This window comes from Arctopsyche grandis, chromosome 1, assembly GCF_051622035.1.
Source record: "Arctopsyche grandis isolate Sample6627 chromosome 1, ASM5162203v2, whole genome shotgun sequence".
NCBI lineage: Eukaryota > Metazoa > Arthropoda > Insecta > Trichoptera > Hydropsychidae > Arctopsyche > Arctopsyche grandis.
The window spans coordinates 10,749,683-10,765,543 of record NC_135355.1 but is presented as its reverse complement, the minus strand read 5'-3'; the positions used below and the strand labels follow the sequence as shown (position 1 = coordinate 10,765,543).

At 34.9% G+C, this 15,861-nt stretch overlaps 1 protein-coding gene across 1 annotated transcript in view; it reads left to right on the top strand.

Moving 5' to 3' along the window:
- Nucleotides 1–45: 45 nt before the first annotated feature.
- Lpin (phosphatidate phosphatase LPIN) overlaps nt 46–15,861 on the top strand; it is a 42,173-nt gene continuing 26,357 nt past the window's right edge. The window contains exon 1 of the mRNA XM_077440112.1: nt 46–203. The gene's annotated coding sequence lies outside the window, so the exon portion shown is untranslated. The remainder of the gene's footprint in view (nt 204–15,861) is intronic.

Sequence of the window (15,861 nt, the reverse complement as noted above, 5' to 3'; positions counted from 1 at the left end):
TATATCGATAGTTTAAAAAGAAAGATTAATTTTCAACTGAGTAATAGTCAAAAAAAGACGTGCTTAGACCGCAATCTTTAATCTGGCTGTCACTTTAGTGTCCAGCTGTGTCTGCTAGCGTTGGCTGGTCGTGATTCGTTGTTTGTAGTTTCCTTATATTTTATCGAAATTCATCGACTTCTATCTATTTCATTGGCAAAAATGTAAGTATTAATCGATTTAGATACACATCGTTTCAAAAAAAGTATCGTCTTATAGTTTATTCGCAATTCACCGTCCAATCGATATTTTAGTCTGGCGCACATTATAGATAAAAAAAAAATTAATATCTTTTCCAATTATTAGTTTACAGTGGCCATTATCAATATCTCTATTCCAATTAAAAATATTTAATATTTTTCCTTTTATCTCAATGTCAGATTATATCGAACTTTTCAATTGTGCAAAGTTAAATTTATTACATAAATATAAATTCAACAAACTCGATATGTTAAATAACAATAAAAAGTTTATTCAATAGTACATCGTTAAATTAATATGTACTGTCGTCTACAATGTGTTTATATACTAAAATAAAATAAAATAATTCTTCATTTAAATAAAAACAAAGCATTGTAACAATTACATAGTAATTAAATTACAGATTAATAACTCAAACGATACAATATCTGTAAGAACGAGCTTCGATCGCTAAAAAAGGCAGAGGGCATGTAAAATTTTACATAAAACAAATTAATTGCAACCCCCGTTCTTGCAAATAATAAAAATTCTTAAAATTAAAGAAGCTCTCCAGAAACGGTGACCCGACAAATCCGCGCCAACAAACTAGAACTACAAAATGAAATTAATAAAAACCTTAAATTAAAAACCTGAAATTATTACAAAAAGAAGTCCGACCGAGGTTGTTGATTACAATTTAAAATAGTTCAAATATCGTATTGTATTAATATTTTCAGTTTTATAGTAAACTAGCTGTATTACCCGGCTTCGCTCAGTATTTATAACATAAACCGCTTAAACATGACTAAGCTAATAGTAAACATTTAATTAAAAAAAAATAATTAAATTTAAAAAAAAATCAAAAAAAAAATAAAAAAAAAACCAAATAAAAAAAAAAAATTTGCCTTCTATGTCTTCGCCCTCGGCGCCCCCCTGAGCCTTTGCCTTCTAGGGCTTCGCCCCTCCACGCCCCCTTGAGCAATTGCCATTTAGGGCTTCGCCCCCCTTAGCTGATGCCTTTTAGGGCTTCGCCCCTCCGCGCCCCCATGATTAAATGCCGTCTAGGGCTTCGCCCCCCTTAGTTAATGCCTTTTAGGGCTTCGCCCTTCCGCGCCCCCATGATTGAATGCCGTCTAGGGCTTCGCCCCCCTTAGTTAATGCCTTTTAGGGCTTCGCCCCTCCGCGCCCCCATGATTGAATGCCATCTAGGGCTTCGCCCCCCTTAGTTAATGCCTTTTAGGGCTTCGCCCCTCCACGCCCCCATGATTAAATGCCGTCTAGGGCTTTGCCCCCCTTAGCTGATGCCTTCTATGTCTTCGCCCTCGGCGCCCCCCTGAGCCTTTGCCTTCTAGGGCTTCGCCCCTCCACGCCCCCTTGAGCAATTGCCATTTAGGGCTTTGCCCCCCTTAGCTGATGCCTTTTAGGGCTTCGCCCCTCCGCGCCCCCATGATTAAATGCCGTCTAGGGCTTCGCCCCCCTTAGTTAATGCCTTTTAGGGCTTCGCCCTTCCGCGCCCCCATGATTGAATGCCGTCTAGGGCTTCGCCCCCCTTAGTTAATGCCTTTTAGGGCTTCGCCCCTCCGCGCCCCCATGATTGAATGCCATCTAGGGCTTCGCCCCCCTTAGTTAATGCCTTTTAGGGCTTCGCCCCTCCGCGCCCCCATGATTAAATGCCGTCTAGGGCTTTGCCCCCCTTAGCTGATGCCTTTTAGGGCTTCGCCCTTCCGCGCTCCCATGATTGAATGCCGTCTAGGGCTTCGCCCCCCCTTAGTTAATGCCTTTTAGGGCTTCGCCCCCCCTTAGTTAATGCCTTTTAGGGCTTCGCCCCTCCGCGCTCCCATGATAAATTGCCGTTTAGGGCTTCGCCCCCTTTAGTTAATGCCTTTTAGGGCTTCGCCCCTCCGCGCCCCCATGATTAAATGCCGTCTAGGGCTTCTAACGTGCGTGAGCAGAATACGGGAGGAAAAGCATGTTCCTCTTGTTCCTGTTGTATCCTGCTCGCGCAAATTAAGCGAGTATGTACCGTTTACCATGCACCATTTTTTTTTTTGATCTTTCGACTTAAGATCTTTCGATTTTCGATCTTTGCATTCCGATATTTGCGTTTTCTGTAATTTAACATTCTGTCTCGTCACGGAGACCAGTCACAAATACATACATAACCATTATTTTTATATACATATGTACATATGTAAGTATGTACATACATAATATGTTCTATCATCTCACCTTGAGATTAATCCAAGTGTATTTGTTGTACAATTTATATCGTTCTTAATCAATTTTTTTTCTTCTCATTTTAATACATACATAAACGTTTTTTTTAACTCGTACTTGTTTTCTGTTTTGGTTCTACCCTAATAAACAAATAATCCATTTTAAAACAATTCAACACCACAATTGCACGAATGACAAATCAAAACATATCGTTTTCACTATCGCGAAGTTAACGGTAAACACGATCAAAATAGCTCTGCTTCTTATTGTGGGACCACTGTGATTGTTTTGACCAGTATTTTATTTTCCACATCTCACATTCTTAAGAATGTTTACATATGACTTACGTAACAGTTGATTCATCTCAATTAAAAAAAAATAGAAAATAATTTTCAACCTGAAATTACTATTGATTTTACAAATACATTGCAACTGTATAATTTGAGACATCCAAACTTTGTTGAGATAAGACTAATGTTTTGTGAATATAATTATTGCATAATGTTTGCAGTGACTATGCAAATTCAACAATTCTTACATGCTTATTTACATCCTATGCGGAATTGACCGTGCTTGAAAGGTTATCTACATATTTATTATACATGAATCAAAAATCTCAGTAGAACCATGGAACTCTTGTTCATTACATGCTTATAAAACATCGACAAACATTATAAGTTCAACTTAAAAAATCATTTGCAATTTGAAATAATTTTTCCCCATAGTCTACATACATGAATCTACATATATGAATTTGTATGGGGGAAATGCTATTTTCAGAAAATCGTCATGTTCCCACGATTACTTTCTTGGGTATGGGTCTACCTTGTTCCACCAACTTGCAATATCTCAAGACTCGTTTTCCCATTTTTTACGGTGTATTTTGTCGTCGAGTTTGTATTATATGCAGTGGCTGCTCGTCCATACGCACTGCGGTACTGCAGCACCCCCAAGAAAATTGAGAAAAATTTAATATTATTATATACATAAATGTATGTATATTATATGAAAATATCAATATTATTTAAGCGTGTATTAAGCTCGCCCGCACACCGATACATCCAATAATGATAATACATCGCGGTACTGATATCAGAAAGTGAGGCATCGTTTATGATTTTGTGCAGTACGGTTTTCGTTGGAATATGCCGAGTGGGCGAAGGAGGGGCGCGGGGAGGGAGCTCGCGCTAGAAGCTTGGTCTCGTACTGCCACTCCCGGCGTACGAGACGTACAATGTATTTTGCGTCGTATGCGCGCGCCCGACACCTCTCACTTTTCGTCATTCCTTCTGCTTTCGTCTTTCCTTCTACACCTCTTACACGTTCTACATTTCTACTCTTCCTTCTAAACCTCACTGTAACAGTTTTATTTCTTCTAATTTATTTGGCAAACTAATTTTTTTAAAAGCGATATTTGCACCTATTTTCGAAACAGAATCATGGCTCTAACTATTAATTAAGTGTATCAAAATCAAGAGAAGTCGAGGCAATATTTTCAAGACCTTAAATCTTTTTCCAAAAATGCCGATAAAAAAATAACAGATTCTACCAATTTACTGAATACATTAAATGATGACAATTTTTTATTTTGGTTAGAACTTTTTCACAAATTAATACCGCACGTAGAAATTATTTACAACCAAATGCAATCTAGTAATATCGATGCATTTTGAATTAAAGAAAACTTCTATTCAAAATGCTTTACTAATGCCATTATACAAATACGAGATTATTACAGCGAATTGTCTTCATCTCAGTCTCAAGAAGCCAAAAATATGTGCGATGTTATTATTAAGGATATAAAAGAGAAATATACTTTTTCTAATCGATTAATAGCTGTGAAATTATTTAATAAAGAAAATTTTGAAAAGTACTGAAAGAAAATGCCAATGGAAGATCTACTACTAACCGTTGAATCATATCCAATGCTAGATAAATAAAAACTTCAAACTGAATTAGAAGTGTTTTACTCAAGGAAAGAAATGCATAGTACATATTAATGATTTATTAATATTTTTAAAACTTATTTTTGCAATCAATTTATGTAAAGTTCGTGTGGAAATAACAAAACTTATTCAAATTCTGCTTACAACTTCAACTACCTCAGAGCCAGAACGGTGTTTTTCATCAATAAATAAAATAAAGACATACATATATAAGAAACACAATGGTTCAGGAAAGATTGACGGCTTTGTATATGCTGTCAATTGAAAAAAAATGATTATGAACAATTTAACGAATAGGTGATAGACCTTTTTTCAAGGAAAAGGAAAAAAGACAGAAGAATCAGTTTTTTAATGAAATTAAATACATATAATGTTTAATTTTGATAATTTTGATATTAATAGTAAAATATAATCCAAATAAACATTTATTTTTATTTTTTATCAACCGCAGCACCTCCAGATATCTTATCCACGAGCCGCCACTGATTATATTTGTATATACAAAACACATACGAAAATTTTTTACATAGTAAATTTTTATTTCACTAGATAAACAGTAAGAAGTAGTAAGAATTGATTTTTAACCGTTTTTTTTTATATTTGAAAGGTGTGTTAATAGCTTAAAAATCTATGAATGATCACAACATGTCTCGTATATTAAAGATTACATTTATACAAAAAACATTTGTGTGTATAATTGCTTAAACTCCTGTTTAAGCAAACAAAAAGTTGAGAAAACGTGTCTCGGGATATTGCGGGTTAGTAAAACGGAGCGCACCGCTTGGGTGCACAAAAAACACAAAAAAATTACATATTTTATAAACTATTAGAATGCCAAAATGACCTATTTTTACGCAATAAGTCATCCCCCAGAGATTCTATTGACCTGTTGAGAATCAATGTAGAAAATTCTTAGACCGCAATTTTCATCCTCACGGTTCTTAGGGTGTGGTGTTATTGAACTCGTTGATTTTTTTTTTAATTCGTCAGTCTCTGATGTGCCAGAGGTTGTCCTCCACGTGTGTCGACCACGACTATGTCAGATGGTGAAAATCGGAACAGGTTCTGACGTCACAAAGCCTAGCGTGAGGTGGCGCGACCGCCGCACTGGCAACGTCATTGGACAGCACTATCGCACGACAATCTCGCGCCACCAATATCACCCAACCACCCATTCGTACTACCATCAAGAAGCCTTTCTTCGGGTCGATGATCGACATTGTCAAGTTTAAGCTACACCGTTGCGTCATACTGCATTCGTGATCCATTATATTCGCAACCCCACTTGGACAAACTATACCCCTATGTGACGTCATGCAATTCACTTGTCATGTAAATTTCGCAACTGACTAATTCTGGAAAATTCACCGTGGAAATGGGGGTAGAAATAAAGTTGCAACTTGTCTTATCACTTATCACTAGAGATCGGCGTGGACGATTTCTTTGCTCTTAAGTGTTTCAGCTCCCCCACCCCCTTCAAATCTTGGCTACGGCCGTGACGTACATTGTATATAAAATATTTGAATTGAACACATAAAATAACAATTTCCATGATTAACTAAAGAAGTGTAGACGTATGCAATTCGTGTCAGCCGCGCAAGCATTTATGGTCAAATAACGCGCTTTTGTGTGTGTTTGCCTCTGAAATCCGACAATGCAGCCATCAGATATCGACAAATTTATTTACATAATTATTATCAAACATATACGATTCAATCTTTTATATATTAAATCCAGATTTGAATAGTTTTTGACCTTATTTGTTTCGTCATTAATAGAGGGCGGATGGTCATTAGTAGACACCGGATAGTCAGTGCTTTTTCTAGGAATCGGGGCGGTTTAGTTCTATTTACAAAGCTGGAGTAAAAAAAAAACGTTCGGCGAACCTTTAACAATGCAATGAACAATACGCAGCACCCTCTGGGTCCGTTTTTTTTAAGACGGCACCTTGGTTTTCCGGCCTTTAGTCATTAGCAGATTTCGGCGGACGAATGCGCCGAAACGGGATCCTTTTGTTAATTTCTATTTATATTCTTATTTGCTCTCTAGAGAGCAAAAAAAAGGTTAACAATAGAAATTGACAAAAGGATCCCATTTTTTTCTGTGCTAACGCATTTCCGCGCCGCTCTCTAGTCGTTAGCATAGGCCGGCGCGACCCTGCGCCGTTCATTGTTCATTGTTCGCTGTGCATTGTTCATTTTTATGGTGAACCTTTTTTTTGCTCTCTAGCTTTGTAGTTTGCCCTGTTTCCTGGAAAATAGCCCCAAAACGCCCTCTTTCCTGGAAAAACCACGCTCCACCGCCTAAGACTAGTCATTAGGGCGATGCCGAATAATTATAAACTTTCCAACACAAATAAAAAAAGGTTTTTGACCAAGTCAACAATAGCGAAAGCATTTTGCCTTAATTATTCATCGTCCTTTAGTCATTACTCATTACAAATGTTATATGTCAAAAAATTTTGATCGTTTGAACTTGATCATGTACATGTAATTATGAAAGTACTTATGAAATTCTGTACATGTAAATTATGTATGTATTATTATTATAAAGTATGAAATTCTATGCGAATAATTTTCACCACGTAAGAATGCTTTTACACAATGTCTGATTTATTTATAAGCCTTGTTTACTATGTATTTACATACACGCCTAATACAATAGTGAGGTCAAGGTAGATTCTGAAATCGTACGTTGTCAACTTGTACGTACATACATATATTTGCAACAAATTTAAAAAAAATTATTTATACAACTATGAAAATGCTATGAATAATTAATAACCAAATGAAGCCAGAGGTTTTTTTCATTGTTGAAGTTCAATAAACATCGTTTGGGGGACATGTAAACGAATATGTATGTATGTATGCTAATAAATATTGTCATTACATTATATTATGAATGATAATTTAAGCACTATCTCCGATTAGGTGACGTTTTCGAGTATGGTATACGTATTGAAATGCAACTTGCGTAATGTTCAAAGTGATAATTTATTTATATTCCATTAATGTATTCAAATTTGAATTTTTTTATAAATGTGTTCGTTTGTTTTTGTTTTCATTTCTTGCTAAATTGACGTATTTCATCAAATTAATCGTTGTTTTTGCTGACATTTAACCGATCTCGCCACATGAAATGACACTTTTTATCATCCGGAAGTTTTGTTATCGCGAAAATCTTCCAAACGCTTAATGATTCGTAGAGGTGAATTTTTTATTACATACATACCTATATTTATATTTAAGAATAATTCGTAAAGCATTTAACTGTCGATTGATCAAGACAGATCATTAAAATTGAACAATCAGATTGAAAATCGTATGGAAAATCAAACCCATCAATCTTTATAATTTGCTATTTTCGAATATTTTCATAAAAATTTTGAAACCAATGTTATGCTAAATGAATATCAAATAATATACATATTTCTTGATGACAACTATCGGCAAATTGTTGACGTCCGATACGACGCGAATTCTTCCAAAAAGGATTAAACTGATATATGATATATGTACATACATAGAAAGGAAGAAACTTATCATTAATTCGTTCTGTTCTCCTGGTTCTACCAGGTGATACGTCATGCCCATCTTTGCTGGAACTAATTTTGCGTGATAGATCATCATTTGATGGTTGTACCTTCTGCCTGCACAGTTCTTTGTCGAATGGCTCCTATTCCAAGAGCTATCCGACTTCTTAATGAAATCGTTGCTGCTGTGCCTGAATGTTGTAGTTTCCACTTCAGTGAGCGTTGCTTTTCGGAGATTATTTCAACCTATTTGTCTGGATCAACCGTTTTCCCTGGGTGCCAATTGGATGCATACTCAACTCATTAGATACACATGTTTACATATAATATTATGTACAATATACAAATGTACATATGTACGTATGTGTATGGTCATATTACATTCAGAATAAAGGAAAAACTCGATTTCGATTGACCTCCACTCACTTCTTTGAAGCTACATACATATCTTGAAATATGTATGTAAATGTCTCTGTTTACCAATCCACAGTGTTATTCGTAAATTCGATCCGTGCGTGTAGAAATAAAATCAACAAGTTACATATGAACGTACAAAAATCCCGTGCTCATGAGACGATGATCCACCGCGCAAGACGGCTCAATCCACGGTCACATTCTTGGATGGAACAGTTTGGTTCGGTGATTACATACCAAATGTGAATCACTACCAGGATAACCGCCGCTACGAAAATCGCTCTCGCGAATATCCTTTCGCACGAAAATTCGTCGCACAGAAAACTGCCCAAATATTTCTCAAAACTGCCCAAATCTCATAAAAAAAGAATTTGCTGAGCAGTATTTGGGCAGTTTTCTGTACGGCAATTTTCCTGTGTGGTGGATTTTCGTGCGACAGGCGATCCGCGCGAGCGATTTTCGTAGCGGCGATTATCCTGGTAGGGTTTCACATTTGTGATGTAACCCGTTTAACGTTCACACACGCATTTTTGTGTACAATTGTCCCAACGTCAAAAGAGGCCAGTACAAACTTCATAACCGAGAGGCTTCTATATGCTTCTGAAAAATTCGATCAGTATAAATACATACATATGTACGCTTTCATATTCTTCGTGTCGCTCCGTTGGGAATTATTTTCGATGTGAATTATCGCCAAATATCTCAAATATCAAACTAAATTCTCATTTGTCTCCATTAACTTAAATACTTATTTGTCTCGCCGGTTTTACTTCGGATTGAACATATTCGATTTTTGTATGCGTATCACTCTCAAGGTTCGTGACGAAGGTTTTAGTTGTGTGTGTAATTTTTAATAAAATTGAACGGCTTTCCTTTTTGTATTAATACGTAATTGTAAATTCAAAATCCGCATCCTCCAATAAAATTATTTGACTTACTGTCGCTTTATTAAATGGAGGAAATACAATTTAATGTAAATCTTGCGTTTGCACTTAATTGTTGTTGAGCATTTTCTATACCAAGGTACTAATTTCTAGCCTGTGACGCGTCCAATCGACTCTTACTATTAACTCTTTGCACTCGAATATCGCCATAGCGGCGCGGCGGCATTGAGGTTTTATTTTATTTTTATTTTATTTTTTATTTTACATATATACCAGGAAGGCCTTACAGGTAAATCCCAATGCGCCTTCCTGGCCAATTACAAATACAAATACAGCATTTTTATTATAAGTCGTTGAATTGCGAGACACTGAAAAAACTCGCAAATTAACGAGACATCTATGAATTGTACATAAATTTTTATTGTACATCAATCAAATTTTTCAAATAGTGGTGACATAGTAGGTAGGAAAGATTTTTAGCCAATTTTTTTTTCCGGGAACCGTTTCAACAATGAAATCAGAGAAAATTGGCAAACTCTGATAGGAAACGATCAACCTGGAGTCACAAATCCAGGTCTGACCAACAGCATACTCTGAAAAATTCATTTTCATTCAGGGATAGAACCCGGCACCTTCTTGACGGTAAGCAGAAGCTTAACGTCCGAGCTATGCTGCTGGCTTGCCGTATTAAGGGCGCCACAGATGCTCTGGAATATCGGAGCGGTATGTCTTGCGGTAGACCGTGCGGCGAACGAACAGAATTTGGTTCGTCGTGCGGCGTACTGAATGCGATTCGACCCGACGGTGAATTTTCATACACACGCTACGGTCTGCGTAGACATCGGTCGCCGCAAGACATACCGCCCGATATTCCAGAGCGTCTGTGGCGCCCTTTATTCCAATGCCGCCACTGCGGCAGCATTCGGGCATATTGCGTTAGTGTCATTTATACTTTTATTGGTAACTCTAAATCTTTGAATTTCTATTATATATTGAAAACGAAAATAATTTTGGTCAGACCTGGATATTTGTGACTCCAGGTCGATCGTTTCCTATCAGAGTTTGCCAATTTTCTCTGATTTCATTGTTGAAACGTTCCCGGTAAAATTGGCTAAATATCCTTCCTACCTACTATGTTACCACTATTTGAGATTGATTAATGTACAATAAAATTTATGTACAATTCATAGATGTCTCGCTAATTTGCGAGTTTTTCAGTGTCTCGTAATTCATAAAATTAAATTTAAAAAAATGCTGCAATGTTTGTAATTAGCCAGGAAGGCGCATTGTGGTTACCTGTAAGGCCTTCCTGGTATATATGTATGATACAAAAAATAAAATTTATTCGTATAAGTATAAAATGTGTCGTCACTTAAGTGCAATATTGCAACATTTTACGGGTCATATAATTTGAAATTTGAGACCATGCCACTCGCCATCAATACACTGTAATGCTGCGTACGGACCAAACCAACGACGATTTTGGTCCAACGTTTTAACCAGCAGGATAAAACCAGTAGCGTACAAAATATCGAAATAAAAATTAAATTTAAAAATTTAAAATTATATTAAAATTAAATTCAAATATCAAAATAAAATTATAATCAATATATTAAAATTAAAATAAAATATTGAAAGTTAAAACAGAACATGCCCAATTTAAATAAATTTTCGAGATTGACCTAAAATTAGATCATCAACAATCACATACAGGTAATCCTCGACTTTTGTTTGAGGAAGATGTTTTGACTTACGAAGATACGCACTAAGATCGAAAAAAAAATCAAAGAATTATTATTTTTACTTCCCCGTAATGCGCAGTTACTGAGAATATCTCATGTATAAGTATGGGTGACCGAGCGATGGTCCCAATCCGGTACGTTGTCGGTTTATCAAACGAAATTTTCTTAGTCTTCAATTGTTTCTCTCGTCGAAATAAATCAATTAATTAAATCATTTCAGAGGTAAATTTTATCGGATAATGTCTTCAATTTTTTCTCTCGTCGAAATAAATCAAATAATTAAATCCATCTCAGAGGTAAAATTTATCGGATAATGTGTGATTATTAATTTTATTTCGACGAAAGAAAAAAAACCCTTTGACAAATCATCGACAGTTTTTTTGTTTAATGTCTCATCGGCGGCGGAAACACAGCAGTATATCGTGACGACTTTTAATAAGAAATAACAACAAGGTTTTTTTCTCTCGTAATGGTTGTAATGCGTATCGTCGTAATTCAAAACATCAACGATGATCTAATTTTAGCTCAATCTCGCTCGTTAGCTTAATTTTGATATTTAATTTCAATTTTTTAATTTAATTTTTATTTCGATATTTTGTACGCTACTGGTTTTAAAAGTTGGCCCAAAATCGTCGTTGGTTTGGTGCGTACGGACCATAACAGGCATTAGGTTCTACTGGCGCTCTTTCTAACGCTCTACTGGCAAGAAATTGTCATTATTTCATGCAGACATATAACTTTTCAAATTATGGGTGTTCTTTGGAAATATTTTCTACATTGATTAATTATTAATAAAAATTAAAGTAATTTTAAGCTTTCTTTCGTTCCTAAAATTTTCGTAAAATTAGGGTTAATGTATTTAAATATTAGGGACATATTATTCGGTACTTTTAAATGAAATATTTATCAAGGGAATTCATACGACTAGAATATTAAGTTCATACGACTAGAACATCAATAATTCATTCACGATCGTGTGTTATATGTATCTTGACATAATTCTCACAGCCAGCCTCCCCTAATTTAAAAAAAATAGCGTATTATAAGTATGAGAATTCGTACTTATCGAGATAAATCTTTGCTCCTTGAATTGAACACGTGGTTTATTAATTTTATTGAATAAACAGGAAAACTGTATTAAAGCGCCGTAAACGTAAGTTTTTTTACGAAAACATAGCAAATTTAATTTTATAAGTTGGTCTGAAAAAGTCATAAAAATAACGAAAAATTGATTATTCTATTCAACTTGATGCAAGTATACATTCTTTGTATAAATATTTCTTTTAAATGTGCTGAAGAGTATGTTCCAAATATTTATATACACTTACCCTAATTTTCCGTGAATTCTGAGGAGGGCTGCGCCTGTGTTTTTCCTGCCCCCCCCCCCTAAAAAATTCTGGCTACGGTCGTGATAGTTATAATCTTATTTTTTTTTAATTTTGGTGGGCCTGGCGGCCTCATAGCCTCTCCCCCCCCCCCACCTATCTACTGATATTTTGATAAAATTAGGATTTTTTTCACATTTGTCCATGGGAAGTAAAGATATTGATTTTGGCCAATGCGCAAATTGTAACGCAAACGCTTCTTTTATTTATTTATTTTACGTTATCTGCGATAAAACTCACACAATGGTCAACTTCCCGCTTTGTTATAACAATACAATTAAAACGCAAAGAGTCCTTTGAACCGGTGACTAACCGTTTCGTTTGTATCGTAATTTTTTGATTACCCATACATATGTACGTATATATGTATGTATTTACATGTATTCGGAATTAACTTGCTTCGACAGAATATTACTAACACCAGAAACTGCATAACTGAAATGAATATGTGCGATTCTAATGTAAAATTACATAGAACTAAATCGAGTCAAAAACAGACCGCACCGTATTCGATCCGTTATGCAGCATGTGAGTCACTCGGCTCGGCCGCCGCTCGATTTTCCCGACGCGACGGGATTTTCCACAACTTTCCCGACACGCCCCTCTCGCCGTGGCGCATTTTCCCCGATTTTCGCATCGGTCGCTTGTTTTCCACGTCGTTGTTTGTCGACGTCAAGGTCGACGTTGGCGTTTATCGCACACCCAAACGTCACAAATCGCACCAATCCGACGCGAAAAACATATTATCTTTCTGTTAACACCAGCAGATGCTACAATTTTTTATCTACCACAATATAAATAGTTTGGTAAACAAATAAATACCATAAAAAAAAATATTGTGTAAGTAGATTATAATAACAACTCGAGACGAAAAATGTGCTATGGTAGAACTCGGCTATAATCCGATCAAACTATGAGAAGAGTTTTATTTTCAGTTGGTATCATCTTACCCACGTGTTTCATAATACGAAGAAGATTTTTTACTTGTAATTTGCAATACAATTCGAAGTAGGGTGTGAGACTATCAGCGTACAGCGTTTGGTATTACTATGTACGAATGCTATCGTACTTATTGCTTTTACTCGAAATGGTTTTGGCCTTCGTTCAATCTACACCTCAATTCATTATCGCGGAAGTACATATGTATGTATGTGTATGTAAAATATATGTATAGCGATGGTCCTGTTACTGTTAATGCAATAGATCTCATAATGCAATTCTAATCCTGATTCGTCTCCAATGTTGTTTCAAGTGAAATTTGAGATTTGTTCAAATTAATGTTAATTTTTCTTGCCAAATGAATTTTATGCAAAAAAATATTATAATTGATAAAAATGAAGATTGTATCTTTAATATTTATAATCCATCCGCTGTAGGACGACACTTAATTATAACACACGTGCTGTCTCTTTCACTGCCTGTCGACCAATGGCATTTCGTATAGATAACAGAACATTGTACATACGAAATGCTATTGGTCGAGATTGATTGAAAAGGACAGCATGTGCGTTTTACCTGTGTCTTCCTACGGCGGATGGATTATAAATGGAAACATTTTTTTTTTTGTTAATTTTTTTTTCAATTTTTTTATACTACAAATGTATGCATACATATAATACATTATATATTCCCTATACTATTTACATACATTTAAATTGATTTTTCACAATAAGGGTCGGATGGTAATTAGGGCATGAATGAAAAAATGGTCACTTCAGAGGTCGAACTAGACAATTGCTTTATTTTATTTTTATTGTTACAATAAAAATAAAATAATACACTCGTCATTACAGATCGCTCCAATGCGACGGGTGTACGATAAAGAAATACAGAATACATAAACAATCAGAAATCCGAAATACAATAATACATATACAATAAGAATATATAGCATATAACAATTAATTATATAAAAATTAATCAGAAATAATAATCATAGAAACATCTATGGATTATTTTTAGATTTTTGTATACAATTTTTATACATACAATAAATACGAAATTATAGAGATGTCTATTGAGATATCTATAGATTTCAGATTACTGTGCATAATTATTACAAATTATACACAGACAGATTTTTGTGACAACAGGAAATGATCTAATACCAATTTTTCAGGAACCGTTTCAGCAATGATCAGATAAAATTGGCAAACTCTGTATATATAAACGATCGATTTGGAGTCACAAAACCCCCAAACCTAACCAGCAGTTTGACGATTCGAACCTTCGGTCTCAGTGGTACTAATTATATACGCTACCATTAAGCCAAACTGCCGGCTATATATTTTTATATTTATTTATTCTTATATTTTTTAAGGAATCATTATAATTTATAAAATGAAAATTATTTCTTAAACGGCAAGGTAACGAGATTATTGATTGTAATTATATTTATTAGATCAATGGATATCTAATAGTAGTGTTGCATATTTTCTATGAACCACGAGGACCAATATTGTCCTTCTGACTAATTAAAATAAAATAGTCCATGCGCCAAGGACATGTTAGGTTGAGAGTGGAAGAAGAGAACGTTGTTTGTTATATTTTCGCTAGCCTTTAGATATTATTTAATTTATATAATGTGCTACTAAACTGGCAACTTACCCTGCCCCAAAATGGGGTCCCCTGCGAAACACCCAATTCTCGTTAAATGAACTCTCCGTTTTTATACTAGTCTCGTCGGCTTGGTACTACATAGGATCATCGAAGTAATCATTCCAGGAACATTTTCCAATATATCTACTTTATTACGATTTATCTAAATTATAAGTTAAATATTTATAAGCAGATTAATTATTTTAAATAAAATTATTATCCTAGAATTTACAATTTATAAGGTTTTCGTTTCATTACAGACATATGTACATAATTATTAATCTTATTCAAAATTGGTGCCAAATTATATTCAAGTATAGAAGCGAAGAATTCATTTAACGAGAATTGTTGAAACCTGGCCCACCGTCCAAAATGATATTGCCCTAGTGAAAATATTAGGTATTTTCACGTAAAACGTAATTTTGTTTACAATGGCTTTTTCGATAATTTATCACAAGATAATAAACTATTGTGTGCAAACTGTCGTACGCAATTTTTTTTTTTGTACAATTATTATTGGTATACCATTCTGTGAAACATGATTTTATCCATTTGTCTATGAGCCATTTATATATTGAGCTGAAATGTTAAAAAATGTTTTGTGATTTACGTTTAAGCAATATAGTTTTTAATCATAATTTTGATAAAATACAAAAATGATTGTATAATGTGTCCATATATTGTATTTTTTTTATGACAACACATACCAGGAAGGCATTACAGGCAACCCCAATGCGCCTTCCTGGCCAATTACAAATATTGCAGCATTTTTTCATTATATAAGTAACTGAATTACGAGACACTGAAAAACTCGCAAATCAATGATGCATCTATCAAACCGTACACAAACTTATTTACTGCACATTAATCAACCCCAAATTATTGGTGACATATTGTATAGGAAGGATTTTTGGCCAATTTTTA